Genomic DNA, 22,378 nt, shown 5'->3' on the forward strand with positions numbered 1-22,378 from the left:
TAGCATTCCATTGACTCCCATTCATTTTGGCGTCACTTTGACAGGGAATAACTTTACATCTGAGGCGTTTAAAGACTCCATTTGTCCATTCATTATTTTTCTAAAGAAACATGAAAATGTATAAAAGGCGCCATTACCTTGTATCTTACGTTGTGGCCCCGTAGAAGCAGTTTTTGTAAAAATAGGCTAACGATTGCATCATAACCTGCGACTCGCTGTCGCACAGTTAGAGAAATTACTGTATGGATAGGAGGAGAAGCTTGCAGGCAATCTTTTACTTTCTATGAGGCTATCGGGGGGATGTGGAGGCATGAAATCAAGGGAAAAGCCCATAGAGAGTCCATAAAAGCAATGGGACAAAATTATTCAACAACGTCTGCAAGATTCGGTGGGTGATTCAGATTTCTCTTGGCACAGCGATTAGAAGACTTACAATTGTCAGACAGGTTGCTCACATGACATTTACGTCATCAAGCTCTGTTTGAGTCTGTGCAGTACGCTCAACCCCCAGGAAGTGCGTGCTTCTAATTGACTTCACTTGTCTCAGTTGAATCCAGTGGGGTCACTGTGTCCATTTTTTTTACTGTCTATGGGATACACACACACACAGTGTATATAGAGTAAGTCATCATTCATAATTAGTGTGTTTGTAGTTCATATCAGTGGCGTGTTCTCATTATCATTCACAGGCTCTTCAGAATTGTGTAACTGTGTTATTCAGGTTCAGACAGCAGCATGAGACACATGACTCTTCATGATGCTTCCCCTTCCTGCAGTGTCCATTTGTGACTGGATTTCACCCTAGAAACAAAAGTTTAAAAAGAAGTATTTTTTTGTATATTTTGAGGCTTTAAATCTGTTGACACTGGAAATTTAAACAGTCACATATTATGTGGTAAGTTCAGAACTTATTCTTAATATATTAATGTAATCATATAATATATTTTTGCTTTTCTTTACATGTGAGTTTAATCATCGGTGAACAGCTCTGTCCAAAATTATAAAAACATTGGCAATGAAAGTGAAAATTACTTCTGATATTTACTTAGGTTTCCTCATATCTTTGGTATATATATATATATATATATATATATATATATATATATATATATATATATATATATATATATACATTATACATTAATACAAAATACATTATAAAATTTGTTGATGAAAACCATCATGTAAATTTTTTATATGATTAACAGATTACAGTTCCTTGGATTGTAACAATAACAGAACTCTTGATGCTAAATGGAAACCTATTTATAAGATTTCATAAATAACTATGTTTTTTAATCTCTATATAGACAATGTATGATGCTATAAATAACATTTTATTATTACTATTAATTTATTATATAAATACTTAGATCTTTTTTATCTCTCTGACTACCTGGTTTTATATTAATAACATGTAGCATCTACTAGAGTCTTACATAAAAGACTGACAGGAAACTGAAACATGATAATAACTGAAAAATTAAAATGAACAAATTACTAAATAAATGATAAATCATGTAAAGAAGGCCAAGTTCCAATGGATTATTTGTACAATCCTCAAAGTATCAGTTCCTTTCTTGCAGACAATGTGGTTTTGCCATGTGATTTTGTATGTCTGTACGTAATCAAAAAAATCCCCATAAGAGATCTGAAACCAATTACTCAACTTTCTTTCTTTCTTTCTTTAAGCAAGTGGAAGGAAAGTGACTTTGAAAGTCTCTATATCAAGAGAAAATATTAGGACATTGCCTCTAAAATGGGTGCCTCTCCATCTTCTGGATCAAGCTCTGTGTCTGCGAAGAGTGATCAATCCCTGAGAAATCAGTGATGGACCAGTAGCCTCTGACTCCAGGTGAGACATCATTCTTGCATTTAGCAGATACTTTTGTCCTAGGTGACTGTCCAGAAGATGGCCTTTGTTGAGTGGTGCCTCATGTTATCATCACAGAGAGACACAAAATTACATTCTTTAACTTAAACTGTCACTGTTTCTAATTAGTGGAATGATCCCACCAACCTTCCCAGAAAGTCCCTTGCAACTTTCAAGAAGGGATATTTGATAATTTTATACTATGATATTATTATATTTACAAAAATGAGTAATAGATAAATAAATGTAAATTTAAAGTGCATTTAGAATAGTGCTGTAATAGTTTACTATCATCAGGAAATAAAGAGCATAGTCTCCAGAACCCAGTCTGTCTATGAAGAGCAATAGATCCATGAGGCAACCCTTTGCATTCAGTGATGGACATCTGACTCCTTGTTTGTATAAACATGCAGTTGCTAATTTAATTTAGTATATACATGAAATACCATTGCATGTACTCCAACAACACAAGGGGTGCACCTCAAAGAAGGGAGTAAAAATCAGATCCTGTAAATGCTATATCTCTGCAGGTCTCCTAAAATTAATGTAATCTTTGCTGCTTTTTTCTTTTTTTTTCATCAGAGAAGAGACATATGAGCTGATCAGATCTGTGCCATCCTCTTCATCACACTTTCAGACTCACATCATGCAGGAAAGAACTGAAGATGTCCTGCAAAAAAATATGCTGGAGACTGGAGAACTACAGAGAATCAAAGAACAATACAAAACCAGCATGAAGAACAGGTTTGAGAGTTTATTTGAGGGAAACAAACAAAAAGAGACACAGACCCTCTTGAACAGGATCTACACACAGCTCTACATCATAGAGGGAGAAAGTGAAGGAGTGAATGAAGAACATGAAGTTTTACAGATGGAGAAAACAGCCAGAAAACAAAACTCACAAGACACTCCAATCTACTGCAATGACATCTTTAAAGCCTCCGCTGAACCAGGATGTGAAGAGAAAGAGCAGATCAAGACTGTTCTTACTAAAGGCATCGCTGGAATCGGAAAAACTGTCTCTGTGCAGAAGTTCATTCTGGACTGGGCTGAGGGAAGAGCCAATCAGGATGTAGATTTCATGTTTGTGCTTCCATTTCGAGAGCTGAACTTGATCCGAGATCATCAGTACAGTCTTCACAGACTTCTGCTTGACTTTCATCCTGAACTTCAAGATCTGGACTCACAGATTTATGAGGAGTGTAAAGTTGCGTTCATCTTTGATGGTCTGGAGGAAGCAGAATCACACTGATGTTTTCAGACGCTCAGAAAGTTTGTGATGTGACTGAGACTTCATCAGTGGCTGTGTTGATGTCAAACCTCATGAAAGGAGAGCTGCTTCCCTCTGCTCTCATCTGGATCACCTCCAGACCAGCAGCAGCCAATCAGATCCCCTCCAAATACATCCACCGTCTGACAGAAATTCAGGGATTCACTGAGCCTCAGAAGGAGGAATACTTCAGAAAGATAATCAGTGACCAGCATCAAGCCAGCAGAATCATCTCACACATCAGAAGAGCAAGAAGCCTCCACATCATGTGCCACATCCCCGTCTTCTGCTGGATCTCATCCACTGTGCTTCAGAAGCTCCTCGAAGAAGATCTGAGAGCAGAAATCCCTCAAACTCTGACTGAAATGTACATCCACTTCCTGCTGATTCAGATCAACATGAGGAACCAGAAGTATGAAGAGAGAGATCCAGAGAAACTCCTGCCGTCCAACAGAGAAGTGATTGTGAAACTTGCTGAAGTGGCTTTCAAACAGCTGATGAAGGGTAATGTGATGTTCTATGAGGAGGACCTGATTGAGAGCGGGATAGACGTCACTGATGCCTCAGTGTATTCTGGGATTTGCACTGAGATCTTTAAGGAGGAGTCTGTGATTCATCAGAGAAAGGTCTACAGCTTCATTCATCTGAGCGTTCAGGAGTTTCTTGCTGCTTTCTATGTGTTTTACTTTCACATAAGCAGCAATACAGAAGCATTATTAGATTCACTGCAAAATTTGCATAAAAGAGCAGTAGATAAATCTGTTGAGAGTGTGAATGGACAGCTGGATCTGTTTCTGAGGTTCCTTCTGGGCATCTCACTGGAGTCCAATCAGAGACTCTTACAGGATCTACTAACACACACAGAGAACAGCTCAGAGAGCATCAGGAGAACCACACAGTACATTAAAGAGAAGATCAAGGATGGACATGAACTCTCCACTGATAGATCCATCAATCTGTTCCTCTGTCTGCTGGAAGTGAAAGATCAGACTCTGTCCAGAGAGATTCAGGAGTTTGTGAAATCAGACAAACACCCAGAGAAGAAACTCTCTCCTGCTCACTGCTCAACAATCTCCTACATGCTTCAGATGTCAGAGGAGCCACTGGATGAGCTGGACCTCAAGAAATACAACACATCAGATGAAGGGAGAAGAAGACTGATATCAGCTGTGATCAACTGCAGAAAAGCTCTGTGAGTGTTTAATCCATGATTTATAGTGAGTCCTTTCTAATTAGAATTACTTTCTGTATTGTTGTGAAAATAATTTAGCTTGGGTTTAATTTTCATAGTTTTAGAATACATTTAACTAAAATGAATGTTCTGTAAATGTTTTTGAAGTGACAGTTGCAGAAGGGGTTTAATAATTTAATGCTTGTGTTGCTCTCTTTTTCAGTTTTGCTGGTTGTAATCTCTCAGGTCAGCATTGTGAAACTGTGTCATCAGCTCTACAATCCTCGAATTGTGTCCTGAGAGAGCTGGATCTGAGTAACAATGACCTACAGGATTCAGGAGTAAAACTGCTCTCTGATGGATTGAAGAGTACAAACTGTCAGCTGGAGAGACTGAGGTATTTCTAATTTGATCTTGGATATCGTGAATGCTCTGAAATTGTTAAATGTAACACACTGTCAAAATAATGCATTCCTGCTGTCAACAGCTAAACAATTGCACATATTTTTCCAGCTTTTTAATGAAATGGCATTTATTCTGGATGTCTACACATTTTACCTCTAAAATAATAATAAATAAATGAATAAATAAATAAATAAATAATTTGAAATAATCTTATTCATTTCTCTAATACTGCTTTCACCATATTTTCTCAAAATTGTCCAAACAAAACTATTTTATGTTTATTCACAGTATAAACTGCAGACTTATCTTCATAACTTTTCAGATCCTTTTGACCTTTCCTGTGTAGCCTACATTAGAGAATTTGAGAGTCTATGATTTTTTGAGCACAGTTGGTAAAAAGAAGTGTCTGGATAAACTTTCATTCTAACAGTCATTACATTCATTATAAATACACTGCTGCAAAAACTACCTATGAAAACCACTCTCTTGAGCATAGATAATTATTAACCGACACTGTTGTAATAGCTGATAAAAATCATGGACCTAGGACATTAAACCAGGCACATTTATGAGTCAAGAATACACTTAAAAAATGGTTTAAAAAACATTGACATTTTTACAGTAAAATATTGTTTTCCATTAAAACAGTAATGTGCCATAAAACAGTGCATTCTGGGTAATATTTGTTTTCAAGACTGTAGGCTACCACATTATATTGTGAATTAACAGCACTCAAAGTCAAAACACAACCGATACACTCATTCATTATTCCCCACATTAGTTCAATAATAGAGTCAACTTGAAGGAGTGAATGAAAACAAAAAAGTGAATTCATACATTGATGAACACCTGCTGTTAACAAGAAGATTATTATTCAGTAAAACAACATTAATCTCTAAACCTCTGTAATTCTCAGTAAGAACTTCTGTAGATGTCTGACAGAAATACAGTTAGTCTGAGTAGTAATAAGTGAAGGCTAAGGCAGGAAGTAAGTTGCAGTTCTTGCTTGTTTATTTTTCTCGAATGAATCTGCTTGTTAACATCAGGTGTTTATCAGTGTTTTCATTCTCTCTGCCAAGTGGACTGTATTAAAGGGTTGTGCATTTTCATAAATGAGGCTGAGGCGATACACATCTCGATGCATAGCCAGTGATATGATACCCTAGATACAAACAAACTGAGCAATGTGCAAAATCCAAGAGTCCAAGTCTGCCTTATATTTTTAGTAGTCATTAAAAAAATAATAATGGAAGGGACTAATGACTTAAAGGGATAGTTCATCCAAAAATGAAAATTCTGTCATAAATTACTCACCCTCATGTCGTTCCAAACCCGTAAGACCTTTGTTCATCTTTGGAACACATATTAAGATATTTTCCCTGTGGTGGATTTGAGTGAGACACTCTGTGTAGATTAAGTGGGCTTCGGTGTTTGAAGTGTGATCGATTTATTGCTTATGTCTGAGAGGTTCATGTGAATCTGTATAGAAGTTAGACAGTAAAAGAGAATTCGGTTCATGAAATAAAGTCTCATAGTGTGTTTATTGGACATACGCAGAAGACATGTAACATACAGGCAAACAGATATAAAAGACATAAAACCACATCAGACCCTCCATAGACAGCATGTTTACTACCATGATCAAGGCACAGAAACAGTGCAAGGACATTTGTAAAATAGTCCAAGTGATGTAAGTGGTTCAGCCATAATTTTAGGAAGCTACGAGAATACTTTTTGTGCAAAAAAAAAATAAAAAATAACAATTTCATTCAACAATTCATCTCCTCCATGTCACCCTATAGTGCCATTTTGGAGAGTAGCACAACACATGTGCTTGCTTTGAATTGGACATAAACAATGTATGTTTACATTCGCATCAAAGGGCACACAAGTATGTTCTGTGTTAGCAGCAGTGGCAGCTCATCGGGGGAGGAGGCACGGCTTACCCAAAATTTTGAGGTGGAAATAGGAGGAGGACTAGTTACTGTTAATAATATTCACAATTCATTTCAGTTCATATCTCAGAATGTGTATTTTTGGTTTGTAATTTCACAGCTGTAATACCACATGTTACTGAAGTTGGAGAGCGCTGCATTTCTATTGCAAATGTGCCGAATCTGCTGATGCAATTACAACCACTAAGTGATAGAGAAGGTGAGGGGGAGGTCGGGGAGAGTTGAGCTCTCGTGCCTCCATTGGTAAAAAGAATTAGCCAATCAGCACCAAGTGTTCACTTTCAGCACTGAGGATTGTTGAGAAAAGAAACATCATTACAGTGATTTAAATTACGTGATATTAGTTTAAACGTCTCGTGCTACGCTAATATCACGTAATTTAAATCACTGTAATGATGTTTCTTTTTTTGGGTGAACTATCCCTTTAATTAAAACAGGTGAACAGAATGATATTCTGTCCCAGCCCAAAGGCGCACACAAAACATATCAAATAACTGGTAAATGACTAGAACAGAAGAGGGAGTATACATACTAAAGTAAGCTAGGGACTGTTGATTTAAATCAAAAATTATTATCAAGACAACATGGGAAACTAGGTCACTGAAACTAAACAAGGCAGGAGAATAGGGACAGGAAAAAACATAACTAAAATCCATAAGCGTGAATATTTTTTACAGTAACATACTGTTATATAGATGATGGTAAAGAACTTTAAAATTAACCGTAAATTCACTGTTAGTTTTCCTAATTGTAGCACTGTCACTTCTAAGTGCCCATTCACATGTGCATGCTTGAAGTCTTTTTCTCCATTTTTAGTGTGTCTCTGTGGCAGAATTACAGCACCATGTACTGGTATGGCATGTATACTACATCGTTTTGAGTTGGTTTCAGTGGTTTTCTGTGTATGCATATATTTGAGGCAATGCCGTATTTACAGGGGTTTTTTTAGAACAAGAGGAAAAAAGATTGGATAGGGAAAGCTCTTGCTTCGTGTGGACAGGCCCTTAATGTCTTATTTAATTTCCTGTTGTGTAGATTATCTGATATGTGTGTGTGTGTGTGTGTGTGTGTGTGTGTGTGTGTGTGTGTGTGTGTGTGTGTGTGTGTGTGTGTGTGTGGGTGGGTGGGTGGGTGGGTGTGTGCGTACATGTGTGTGTGTGTGTGTGTGTGTGTGTGTGTGTGTGTGTGTGTGTGTGTTATGTATCCATCTCTAGGTTGTCTGGCTGTATGGTGACAGAGGAAGGCTGTGGTTATTTGTCTTCAGCTCTGAGTTCAAACCCCTCACATCTGAGAGAGCTGGATCTGAGCTACAATCACCCAGGACCATCAGGAGTCCAGCTGCTCAAACACAAACTGGAGGATACAAATTATAAACTACACATACTCAAGTATGTGGGGTAATAATGGATTTTACACAAGATCACTAGTACTGATAATCAGCGTCGTTGGTTAGTATGTATACACATACAGTAGGCCTTCTATGCAAACATCTCTGTCATGGCTGCCGGAGCTGATTTCGGTCCTTCTAATCAATGCTTGTGTTTATACCAGCCATGCTGCGCCATCTATTTCAGAAGCAACTCTTCGCACTGCTCTGCTAAAGATAGGCACCTAGTCTATTTTTGACAACAAGCACAACAAAGTAGGACATAGCAATAAAAACAACAACAAACAATTAAACCGGACAAAACATAACCATTTAGTCAACTTAACCAAAAAAAAAAAAAAAAAAAAAAAAAAAAAAACACGGAAAACAACATTGGACAGGTAAATCTGTCAAGTTATTTATAAAAGAGGTTCGTACAACGACGTAATCGGTGACTGTCTTTATTTAGCAACTCGGTACTACAGCCATCCCCTAGTGTGCTCGAACATAACATAACAACCACATTCGCTGACCACGCCTCTTATACAGACGTCACCTCCTCTTACTTCCAAAACTATTACACTATTATTCCATAATACCACATCTCCCTTTCTTTGAGAACAAAGGGTGGACTACCTTTGTCTCTGCAGGTCTTAAGGGGTTTATTCTGCCCTTTTGCTGGAAGACCTTTTCCTGATTCAAGCACGCAAAACAGAAATAAATAACTTACAACTTACCATACTCTGAACTATTACTTTAGCAGGCTGTGTTCTTCAAAACTTAAACTCTCAGGTTTCAGGCAAATGTAAACAGTAAAGCAGAACAATTTCACAATCCCACTCTTTTTTTCTTTTTTTTTTTTTTACAAATCAAGTCTCTGCGGCTTTATAACCTCTCTCCCTACACCTGGTCCGCACAGTCTCTGTGGTGGGACCCTCTCTGCTGGGTGATGTTACTACTGGTGGAGCTGGCTCTGGTGATGTTGTCACTGGTGGATTTTCTCCCACTAGTGGCTTATCAGCGTCACTTACCCCACTGTTGGTCTGCAGTGGCACCAAGTGATGCCGGTTCCTCCTCAGTGTGCCCTGAGGCACCTGGACGATATAAGAGCGAGGGGTGTTGTGTGTAGATAGCACAGTGCCCTGGACTCGTGCATCGGTGATCCACACATTATCCCCAGGTACGAGTGGCTCTAGATTTCTTGCGCCGTGTCTCTTGTTGAAGAATTTTGAATCGTTCCCCCTCTTTTCCCTTTCTTTGGCCTCCAGCAATTTGTAATCGGGCAGAACTGGATTCAGCAGGGTTGGAAGGGCAGGAACTGTAGTGCGGAGGCGCTGCTCCATCAACAGCTCGGCTGGGCTATGGCCGTTCTGTAGAGGGGTTGCTCTGTAGGCCAGCAAAGCAAGGTATGGGTCTGATGCCTTTGTTAGCAGGTTTTTCACAGATTGTACCGCGCGTTCCGCCTCCCCATTGCTTTGGGGAAACTTGGGGCTGCTCGTGATGTGCACAAAGCCATAGTCTGCTGCAAAGGCTTTAAAGTGGCTACCAGAGAACTGGGGGCCATTGTCACTTTTAAGGAATTCACAAATCCCATGACGAGAAAATATGGATTTCAGGTGCACCACCACATCTGTGGACCTTGTGGGTGACAGCAGGGCAGTTTCCACATACCTTGAGAAATAATCTACTAATAGGAGATAGGTCTTGCCTTTCAGCATGAACAGGTCAGCTCCCAAAGTTTGCCAAGGCCTGTCCGGCATCTCCGTTGGTATCAACGGCTCTTTGACATTCTTTCTCTCCTGAATGCAGGTTCTACATTTCAGTACCATGTCATTCAGCTGGCTACTGAGCCCTGGGCACCAAACTGTCTGTTTGGCCCGGCCTCTACATTTTGTCACCCCCAGGTGTCCCTCATGTAGTCTCTGCAGCACATCCCCTTGTAAGGCGAATGGGATGACAAGCCTTGTGCCCCGCAGCAGCAGTCCATCATGCACAGTCAGCACTGCTCTATCAGGCCAGTAATGTCTCAGCGCTCCCTGCAATTGGCTTTTGTCAGGCCAGCCGTCTGTGCAGTACTCCATCAGCGCAGAGCATGTGCTGTCTGCCTTTAGGTGCTCGCGTAAGCTGCTCAGATAATCTCCACTGACAGGAATGTTGCTGATGACAGAGTCTACATAGATGTTGGTGTCCTCTAGTAGGCTTGTTTCTGTGTGTGCTCCTGCGGTTCTTAGAGGAGCACGCGACAAGGTGTCGGCTGTCCACAGGCTTTTGCCAGGGACATGATTGACTGAATAATTGTACCTCATGAGTCGCATTTAAATCTTTGGATTCTTGGTGGGAGGTCATCCAGGGCCTTGCCGCCCAGCAGACTCACTAACGGCTTATGGTCAGTTTCCAGTTTGAATGGTCTTCCCAGGATGAAACAGCTGAACCTTTCACAAGCCCACATTGCAGCTAATGCCTCCTTCTCTACTTGAGCATAACGCTGCTCTGTTGGTGTCATTGACCTGGACGCATCGCTCTTCTGCAACAGGACTGCACCCAGGCCAAAGGAAGAGGCATCAGCCGAGATTTTTAGTGCACTGTTTGGGTTGTATAGTGCAAGCACTGGTGTGGATGACAGCTCTGTTTTTAACTGGTCAAAGGAGGCCTGCTGTTCTGTCCCCCAGTACCAGTGGTTCTTTTTAGACAGCAGGTCTCTTAGCACATTGTCTTTTTCGACCAGTTTAGGCAAGAAGCGGCCCAGCTGATTGACCATGCCCAGAAAACTTCTGAGTTCGCTGACATTTTTGGGTGCGTCCATCTCTTGCACAGCTCTCGTCTTCTCCGGATCTGGCTTCACTCCATCTGCTGAAATCATATGACCCAGGAATTTGACTGTATGGCGTGTGAGCTCACATTTGTCCATGTTGAGCGTAATGCCGGCCTTTTGTGCCTTCTCTAACACCTTATGTAGCCCGCACATCATGCTCGTCCTGCGTCTGTCCCCAGACCAGGATGTCATCCATGTGACACAGTACTCCCTCCAGGCCACCTGTCACTTCTGTCATCATCATCCTTTGAAAGTGCTCGGGGGCTGAAGCTATGCCAAAGGGTAGCCGGTTGAAATAATAGCGCCCAAAGGGCGTGATGAAGGTGGTGTATTTGGCAGACTCTTTTGTCAATGGTACTTGCCAAAAACCCATATTGGCATATAATTTGCTAAATACTGTTGTGCCAGCTAGCATGCCCAGAGTGTGTTCAACAGAAGGCAGGATAAACTTTTCTCTGCAAACTGATTCATTCATCCTTGTGAAATCCACACAAATGCGGACAGTACCTGCTTTTTTCGGCACCAACACCATCCCGGTGCGCCAAGCAGTCGGCTCCTCAATCTTTGTGATTACGCCCATCCTCTCCATACGGTCAATCTCCTCCTTCACTTTTCCAATAAGCGGCAGAGGGACTCTGTGTGGTGCGTGTAGAGAGAAGGGAACAGCCTCTGGCTTTAATGAGTATGGCCGCCGAACAAGACCCAGGCCGCTACACAGCTTCGGATACTGTTGTTTCACAAATTCCATGGTGATGCTGTCAACCCTGCACACAAGCTGAAGCTGTTTTATAGCAGGCCTTCCCCGCAATGCAGTGTGTAGGTCTTTTACAACATAAATGTCCTCTGTGGCTGTCTTTTTTTTTCTCTGGCTACACCTAGGAGAGAGAGCACATTGCCACCTGGCCCAAACAATGGGCGTGTCGACACTGCCAGGCGCTTCACATCAGGTCCTCCTGTAATGTCATAGTACACCTCGGCTGGCAGGGCGGTGACATCAGCACCAGTATCAATTTTAAAACACACTTTTTTTTGTCTTACTTGTAACTGCACTGTCCACGGGTCTTTTCCAGGGTCCACGGCTCCCCAAAAAAACTCTCTTCATCTTCTGTAGTAACAGCATTCAGAGATTTTGCAGCGTTTCTGCACACTTTGCCATAATGTCCAATTTTGCCACAGTTGTGACACACAGCATCTGCAGCAGGGCATTCTGATTTTCCATGTGACGACATTTTCCCACATCTATAACAGGCCTTTGAACCTTGCTGTGGCTGTGCATTAGGTTTATATTTGCCTGGTGTTTGTGCTTGTGGCTGAGGCTTTGAGGGAAATTTGGGTTTTCTGTAATTGTTAGCATGCACAGCATCAACATTGGAGCATTTGCTAGCACCACCATTTTCTCCTCTTAAGTCACACTGCTGTCGTCTAACCTCTTCAAACTGCCTTGTTTTTGTTATAGCAGTTTCAAGTGTTAAGTCTCTGTCTAGCTGTAGCTTTTCGGACAATGAGACGTTTCTCAGCCCGACCACTAACCTGTCGCGTATCAGCTCCTTTTGTAGCGGTCCATAATTGCAATATTCAGCTAATCCGTATAGAGCAGTGATAAAGGAATCCACCGTTTCTCCCGGCAGTTGCACACGCTGATTGAACTTGGCTCTTTCATATATTACATTCTTTTTTTCTTCCGAGGTTGCGTTTAAATTGCTTGCAAGCCGAAAGCGGTCAAATCTCCTAATCCAACGCTCCCATTCATGAGGCTTGGTAAAATCGAATGGCTCTGGAGGTTGTATTGTGAACGTAGCAGTTGGTGTAGGTTGCGCCATATCAACCGGCTCGTCTCCCATTCCTCCGCCAAATGATAACGTTACACTTTTCTTTTCCTCTTCCGCTTACAAGTCGTCCCGTTCTGACACCATGTCAAGTTATTTATAAAAGAGGTTTGTACAACGACGTAATCGGTGACTGTCTTTATTTAGCAACTCGGTACTACAGCCATCCCCTAGTGTGCTCGAACATAACATAACAACCACATTCGCTAACCACGCCTCTTATACAGACGTCACCTCCTGATACTTCCAAAACTATTACACTATTATTCCATAATACCACAAATCTTTATCTCGCGACAAAATAAATATATAGTTACTTAGCTTCTGAAATGCTCCTTGTAATAAATAAAACCTCATCTGAGCTGTAATGCATCACAGACGTGTGCAATGTAAACAAGGGTTAGACTGTCTCGGTTTTTCTCTTTTCTGTGAAACAAGAGAAGCCTTCAGCTCATTCTGAACTGGATGTTTCTGCTCCTGTTTATTATTTATTGACCTAATATCTGTGTCTGATTAAGAACTTACTGGTTTGTTTTATATTTTGATATTCAATTAAAAAAGAAGAATAAAATAAATACATTTTTAAAAATCCCATGCTATTTGCCCTGCAAAACTTTTCATAAGCAATAACTTTCAACCCAAGTTACACCATAGAACGTTCAAGATAGCATTAAGAAAACTGATCAAGTGCTTCAACAGTTTATGGTTGTTCAGTAGGCTACCCATTTTTTTTTAAACACAATTACATTTACATGATTGTAAATCACAGTCAGTAGGCTTATGTGCAGTTTATATTATGTACATGCCTAATTTGCATTTTTGCAGATATATTTTTTTAAAATATGAACAGTAAGTTAAGTGCAATAGGCTGTTATGTGAGGTGCACGTAGAACAAGGTGTGGGTATGTTGGCATGGATGTCAATGGATGAAATCTATTTTGAAATAATTTTTATGTAAAAGTATAACAGTATATACTGTCTTTTATTATAAGTTCAATTGATCAAATATATATATATATATATATATATATATATATATATATGTATATATATACAGTACAGACCAAGAGTTTGGACACACCTTCCAGAAGAGTTTTCAAGTTCAAGTTCAGTTTATTTATAAAGCACAAATAAAAACGGGCACAGGCCGACCAAAGTGCTGTACAAGTTAGGAAAAATAAAAGGTTAAGTACTCTAAAGTTAGCAAGATAGTTTAAAACAGAACACTTATAAAGTACACAAATAGTAGCAAACAATTTATGATAGAACACTCTTATAAGTTAAAAGCAACCGAGAATAGATAAGTTTTGAGACATGATTTGAACTCAGACAAAGTGGAGGCAGATCTAATATGGAGTGGGAGCTTATTCCACAGTGTTGGGCCGGCCACTTCAAAGGCTCGGTTACCCCTCGATTTTAGCCGGGTTGTGGGAATCTGAAGGAGGAGCTTATCTTTGGATCTAAGGCCTCTAGTGGGAAGGTAGGGATGGAGTAGATCGGACAAATAAGAAGGTGCTAAATCATTTAATGATTTAAAAACCAGTAGTTAAATTTTTAAATCAATTCTAAAATGAATCGGAAGCTAGTGAAGGGATCTTAGGAGGGGGGTGGCATGATCAAATTTCCTCTTTCCCTTCAGAAATCTCGCCGCTGCGTTTTGAACGACCTGTAGGCGTGACGTTTGGGACTTAGATATACCAAAGTGTAGGGAATTGCAATAGTCCAGGCGAGAGGTAATAAGAGCATGGATAGCAGTCTCCATGGAGTGCTTAGGGAGAAAAGATTAGATTTTGTTAAAGAGCGAAGAGAGAAGAAGCTGGACCCAATGACTGCGCTTATCTGCTTGTCAAAGTTTTCTTTATTTTCATGACTATGAAAATTGTAGATTCACACTGAAGGCATCAAAACTATGAATTAACACATGTGGAATTATATATGGAATTATATACATAACAAAAAAGTGTGAAACAGCTGAAAATATGTCATATTCTAGGTTCTTCAAAGTAGCCACCTTTTGCTTTGATTACTGCTTTGCACACTCTTGGCTTTCTCTTGATGAGCTTCAAGAGGTAGTCACCTGAAATGGTCTTCCAACAGTCTTGAAGGAGTTCCCCGAGAGATGCTTAGCACTTGTTGGCCCTTTTGTATATAAAAGCAGAATTTCACAAGAAATATTACATTTCTTGTCAGTAGCCTACATGTGGATCCTGTTATTTGCAGTCAAATAATTCATTATAAGACTTATGACTCACACCCTGTTGGTATATCAAAAATGAAAAGAATTGATCGTTCCATGATGAAGTGGTATAACTTGGGTGAAAAAAGATTTCAAAAAGATTTCAAGAGCAAACAATCTGGTACTTTATTTATTTTATTTGTCATTTATATATATATATATATATATATATATATATATATATATATATATATATATATATATATATATATATATCTATAAAAGATTAAAAAAAACATTCAGTATGTTCTCAATACATAACAAACAATGTTTATCCACATAAAGATGCAATAACTACATAAAATAAGATGAAAATGAAACATATTAAATTCATTAACTTTGATATTTGGAGACTTTTGCTTTTTAACAACTGGTTGAAAAATGTATTTTGTGTTTAGTCACTTGGTTTTGAATTTATCCTCAGTAACTTATGGGTGCTGTTGGTTTTTGTGTCTTTGGAGTTCTGCAGCTATCAGTATCAGTCATTTGTCATGGTTTCTTTTTGACTCCTTCTAGTGTGGATAATGGAGAACATTTAAGAATCACACCAGGACTGAGAAAATGTAGGTCTTTTCTCTGACCCCCACCCCACATACTGTACACACACACAAACACACACATTTGTTTGACCACATTATTATGTACATTGCATAGATATCCGTTGATTTTAAAACAGATCAATGATATTTTCTATAGTCTAACCCAACCTCTACCCCTAAACCCACTGTACCCCTTACAGAAAGATGGGCAAAACACTAGATTTTTTTATTTTATTTTATGCTGTTCTCTGTGGTCTTTACATTAAAAACACCTTATTTAGAAGTAATAGGCTATTTTCTGACCTGTTTTTCAACCTCCTCATCACAATGCTCTGTTTGAAAAGAGAACTGTAGACTCAGAAGTAAACGTCAACTGCTATGGTTGGCTAACAGCGTACATTCATTCCTCATACATAAATAACTCAATACATATCAAACGATCTGTAAAATAGTTACCATGTAATAAAAACAGTTGTGCACACTTTTGTTGAAATATCACTGTCAGATCCAATATAGCTGGCAGAGCTTGTCTTTTAGTTTCAATCTGTTTGAAAATCCTGCATTGAATTGTGCCTTGTAAAGGGGTCCTATTATGCTTTTTCACTTTTTGAATTTTAGTCAATGTGTAGTGTGCATGTTAAACTTTAAACATACTTTAAACTAATCAGCGGTAAAATGAAGTAAACAAAGGACTGAGTTGAAATGGAAGTGGTCTGAAACTTATAAAAAATAAAGATTATCCAAACTTTCCTAACATTGGCATCAGAAGGAAGGCAATACAAAAACTATTCTTTCCACAAATTGGCACTGAACAGCATCTCGTCTTCAAAGCTGTCTTTATCGTTTGGTTTCTGTGTGGACCTGCACGTTCGCCTCTCTCGTAAACACTACATGCTCAAAAGAGTGGGCAGGGCTAAACAGGCATAGAGTAGAACATTCCACAAGTTGCGTTTTGGCAGACTGTCTTGAATATAAGCTGATTTTAGACTAATGAGAAAGTATTGAGTTCTGAAACGTACATGTTTTTATATTACAAAGTAAATATATGTTTCGGCCAATTTATAAGCCTTTTTAACTATTGAGGACCAGTAAAATGTCCTTACTGATTAATAATATATTTTTGTCATAATATTTCACTGTTAGGACGTTTGGCCCTCACAAGTATATTTAAACAAGTATCCCAGCTAGATTTTTTTTGTTCTAAAAATGTTCTAAGAACAATACTATTGTTCTAACAATGTTTTTAGCAGGTAGTTTTATTTATGTTCCCAATATGTTCTCTCAGAAGATAGGATAACATTATATAAAAACATTCTAAAAATGTGTATTAATAACATTATTAGAACATTATCCCCTAACATTCTAATTAAGATTTAAGCAGAGGTTTAGATGTTGATGTCTGTTTCAAGTAATAGTTTGATGTCACCATAATGGTGGTAAGTGTTGGCTTTAGTTGTGAAATTTGATACTTGACTTGTCAGAGTAGTTCTTTGGCTGCTCTAATCTTTATTATGGCAAAAACAACAAGTGGACATGTGCATGATGCTGGTTGCTTGCTGATGAATAAGACATCATCACGTATGTGGTCTGGTTGCTTGGTTTCGCCCAAACTAATGTATGGTTTAAGTTGTGTATTATTTATTAAAGTGACTCAATTGTTCAACAGCCTGAGGCCCAGCTGAATATAAAGCATATACTTTCAAGAATTAAAAAAAACCTTTTCTTTGTCACACAAACATCAAGATTCAGTGTATGAATCTCAACAATGGTGACATGCTTCATGCAGCAATGTGTTTTGGGTACGTCATACGAAACTCATCCATGGCACCCAGAATGCATTGTGGCATGAAGCATGTCACCATTGTTGAGATTCATACAGTAATTCTTGAGGTCTCTGTGTGCCTAAGCAATATGTGATATAAAGAGGTTCATGAATAAAGTAATTTAAAAAGAATAGACAAAAATATATATGATATAAATCTGCAGGATCCTATGCATTGCAACACATTTGCTACAGTAACTAACATTAAAGTAATAGCATAGACTAGACTCCAGATACAACCAGTTGATCAAATCATTACATGATATTTTTAACATTAGCAAGTAATCCACATCACCTGATGATTTTTTTTAATGCTCACTGTTTTCGCCGTAACAAATATAGTTACAGCAGCTAAACAAAAGGTAATATTGAAAAGAGTCATACTGCCTAAGTACCGATCACCATAATGGTGACATTTTCAATAAACCATCAACACCTCTGTTAATCTCAATAAGAAGTTTTATACATTTATGACATAAATAAATCTTGTTTATAATAAGTGCAGTTGGTAATGCTTTTTTGGAGTTATTTACGCTAGAGTTTGACACCTTTCAACCAACATCTGACTTCTGTGCAATGTCAGTCCACATCTAGTGTGATGGGAAGCTTTATTAGAATGTTAGAGAATAATGTTGTAACAATGTTATCAATAGACATTTCTAGAATGTTTTTAGAGAATGTTATCCTAACTTTTAAAAGAACATTCTGGGAACTAAAATAAAACTTGCCGCTGAAAACATTCCCAGAACATGAAAAACTTCTAGCTGGGTTCACACACCAACACAAACACACATCAACACAGCGATCTAAAACTGTCCTTTGTGTATATTTCTTGTTGTTTTCAGATGCATGTGATCTCACACTGGATACCAACACCATAAACACTCAACTCATGTTGTCTGATGAGAAGAGGAAGATTATACATGTGACAGAGCCACAGCAGTATCCTGATCATCCAGAGAGATTTGATAGCTGTGAGCAGGTTCTGTGTGAAGAGACTCTGGCGGGACGCTGTTACTGGGAGGCTGAATGGAGCGGGAAGGGGGCTGATATAGTAGTGTCATATAAAGGCATCAGGAGGAAAGGAGTGAGTGATTGCTGGTTTGGATACAATGACAAATCCTGGAGTCTGTACTGTTGTGCTAATGAATTCACTATATGGCACAATAATGTGAGCAATAATATACCCTTCCCTTTATCCTCTAATAGAGTAGGAGTGTATCTGGACTGGTCGGATGGCTCTCTGTCCTTCTACAGTGTCTCTGACACACACACACTCACACACTTACACACATTCAACACCACATTCACTGAACCCCTCTATGCTGGATTTGCAGTTTATGCTGATTCTTCAGTGTCTCTTGTGTCTGATTAAACAACTTGCTGTAAGACACAACGGAGACATCACAAACAAGCTGTCAGTTTTCCAAGCAGTCACATGATTGCACTCTTAAATTCATTTTTAAATCAAATTTTTAAATAATTTCCAAAGTTTTTAAATTCCTTGTTTTATTTTTATGATAATTTTTCATGATTATTTTCCTTTTTTTATGTAAAGGACTTTGAATAACAATTGTGTACGAAATGTGCTATATAATAAACTTGCCTTGCCTTAGATTATGGTTAATATAGTAATATGACTATAGTGTAGTATATAAGAAAATATAATTTAATTAGATCAGTTTAAGTAAAAAAGAATCATAATTTATAGTTATTGTACTGTATTTATTTATAAAACAATTTATAATTGTTTTTCATGCACTAGTAAATTTTGAGATTTTGGGCTACTTTACTTCCATAACATGTCTTTTTTCAGACTAGAGGGAAAAAAACATAAAACTACAAATGTAAGTTTTTATTTAATTACACTTCAACTATGTCCATCTAAATATAGATTTCAGTTTGTTACATATCTGTTTGTCTTGTATCTAAAACCCAGAAGTTTTTCTCTGGTGCTCCAAACTCTATTAACAATCTTCTGTCAGCAAAGAAGTTGACTGAGTCGAGTTTATTAGATAATCATTGCTGCAATGCTCAGACTGAAATATCTGACCAGCTATTTTTAACTATTTTTATTATACCACAAAAAATAGCAATGGAAAATGACTGCTTCACAACAATGTACACTAATGTTAAAAACCTTTAAATGGAGACATTCTCTGATCTCTTACTTAAGACAAATATCCCTTGAAACCACTCATAAAAAATAAACAACAATGGAAAAATATTATAAAATATAAATGACTAATCAATAAATAAATCAATGAAATCATTATGTAAATGCATCCATATTTAGTTAGGTAAAGCCTCAACTGCACATTTAAACTACATTTCAAAAAGCTTAAAATATAAGGCAATTCTTTTAATGTTCTGTGATTAATCAAGTATGCTCATGTTTCTACATAGTTTTACCCCATTCCCCTGTACTTCCTCTAAACTGATTTTACTTCATTAGAGTCCGGGGAACAGGTAGAATTTCTTTACAAGGGTCGTCCTTTCAATAAACGGCAGTAGTTTCTCCTTGCCTCTGAAATGTGGGTCAATCTCCATGCGTGAGGCAATCTATCAAAGAAAAGATCATCTCTCAATGTGACAAGAAGCAAACCCATTCATTCTGAATAAAATGAAAGAGACTGTTTTGACCTTTAGTGGGAATATAGAAAAACAATTTACCCTCCTGAACAACTCCATAATCTCATATATAAAAGTGCTTGTGCTGAACACATCCACTATGTAATTGAAGAAAAAACTTTTCCTGTATGCACAGACATCTGTGGAGATAATTAATTAATTGGCAAGTCATACAATAACGTACAAAGCAACATTTGAAACTTTTGAGTTTCATGTCAGGTTCTTCTTCAGAGTGTGAAACAACCTTGAACTAATATAATTAACAAAAGGAAAACTAAGTTGTTTTAAAAGCTTCTACCGAACATTGGGAACAAAATGAACAGCCAAATGTAATCAATAAATCAATCTCATCTGAGCAATCAGTGTTTTTGAGGACTCACCAGGGAGGCTGGACATGAAGCAGACAAAGTCTTTCTCCTTGTGAACTCAGGAGTCTGATTCAAACACACTGTCACGAACATACACACCTCCATCTTTACCTGGACAGAAATCCTTCATGTGTGGGACATTTTCACATACTGTAAATGACTTTACAATATAAGATGAATAAATTAGGAAACAGCGGAGGTGGAAAGAAAAAATCTACTCAAGTAAAAGTAAAAAGTATTTCATTTAAAAAATTACTAAAATTGGAGGCTTCAATGACAAATCCTGGAGTCTGTACTGTTGTGCTAATAATATACCCTTCCCTTTATCCTCTAATAGAGTAGGAGTGTATCTGGACTGGTCAGCCTGCACTCTGTCCTTCTACAGCATCTCTGACACACACAAATTCCCTGTTGATTCACTTTGCAAAATCAACACCTGATTCAATTTAAATCCCAGGTCTACAGAACAACCATAATTCATCCATGATGAAGGTAAGACAGTTAAACAGCTTCGCGATTTCAAGAGTAAATCAACTTTGTGATTTCAATTTCACAATATCAATGTTGATCCAATTTGCAAAATCGAAAGGTAATTCAACGTTGATTCAACCATGGTACCTGACGTTGTTACAACATTGAATCAACGTTGAAATGCCGGCTTGGAACACATCCGATCCAGCTCATCTAATCATTCAGGCTAATTTGAAAACTACATGTTTTGTGTGTTGGAGCAGGGTTGGAACAAAAATCTGCAGGGCAGAGGCCCTCAAGGAACTGAGTTTGACACACCTAGAATAGGCCTATACATCTCAAACCAGTTGTTTTTAATTAAAGGAATCAGTTATTTCGAATGAAAAAAAATCACTATCAACAAAATTGATGTTTTTCAAACACAGAAGCTTCATTGTAAGTGGGATTGCGATGTATTTACCCACTGTTTAATGCAGGACATGAATGCATTTAACCTGCAGTTGCAAATGCAGAAATAATGTTTTGATATATAAGATAGAAAATGTTAAATACTCATTTGATATTATTATTATTATTATTATTAATAATAACAATAATAATAATAAAATCAGAAGATACTTTAAATGTGAATATAAAACAGCCAGTAGGTGCCAGAAAGTCATGGTTCATCAGTGAGTCATTGCGATTGAACCAAATCATTTAAACTGGTTATTAATTCAGGAACCAATCACCGTCATTGCGGAGAGAGACAAAACTGTGCTATGGTGGCTGTGTTTGGATTGATTTTTGTTGTCGAAATAGAGCAAAAACTGGCAATATGGTGTCTAAAACGCAAGTCTCCTAACTTCTTGTTTATTGAACTGTTGTAAAAAGAAATCTGTATGCCATCATGCTTATTTTTGAATTAAAAAAAGGCACTCTTCGTGTGATATTGATTTACTATATGAAATTATATAAATACATATGTAATGATAATAGTAATTGGAACCCGGTGTGGTTTTATTGATATGTCTGCGCATGTGCAGTAGCCATGTGTGTGTGGTGGCAGCATGCACGCTACAGTTGTAGCCACTAATAAAATTCCAACATTGCCTTTCAATTGTGAAGCTGTTTTATTTAATGGACTTACAAGATCAGAACCACATACATTTTCTGCCCCGAAAGGTATATCTTCAATTTTGTGATCATTGTAAAAGCATTTTAACAGACTGAATAGCGCAGTAAAAGAAAGCACTCTGAATGCGCGTGTGTAGTGGTATGGACTCAAGTAGTCATGTTTGTAGGGTTTCATTAATATTATTACTTATCATCTGTTAAATATGGTTCTTGCGTTAAATGTATATTAAAATATAATTGTATATAATACTGTATAATTATGACAACTTGAACATCACTTAGACCTGTAGACGCTGGCGGGTGACGCTAGAGGGTGATCATGAGCCGCAGGACATAGAGCTTAATTTATATATGAAGAAGCCACTCTGGCAGCCACTGATACACAATTGAAAGATTTCCACTTTCTCTCTCTGTTTATGTGTTTCTGCAGACAGTATACAGCAATAAAACAATATATGTGCCACCAGAAGTCTCCGCCTCTTCTGTGTGTGCAACATCATGGCGAGCCAGCCAGGAG

At 38.0% G+C, this 22,378-nt stretch overlaps 1 pseudogene; it reads left to right on the top strand.

The window, feature by feature from the left end:
- Positions 1-745: 745 nt before the first annotated feature.
- On the top strand, positions 746-18,937 carry LOC132144155 (NLR family CARD domain-containing protein 3-like; annotated as a pseudogene).
- The last annotated feature ends 3,441 nt before the right edge of the window (positions 18,938-22,378 follow it).

The sequence above is a fragment of the Carassius carassius genome, chromosome 7 (assembly GCF_963082965.1).
Source record: "Carassius carassius chromosome 7, fCarCar2.1, whole genome shotgun sequence".
NCBI lineage: Eukaryota > Metazoa > Chordata > Actinopteri > Cypriniformes > Cyprinidae > Carassius > Carassius carassius.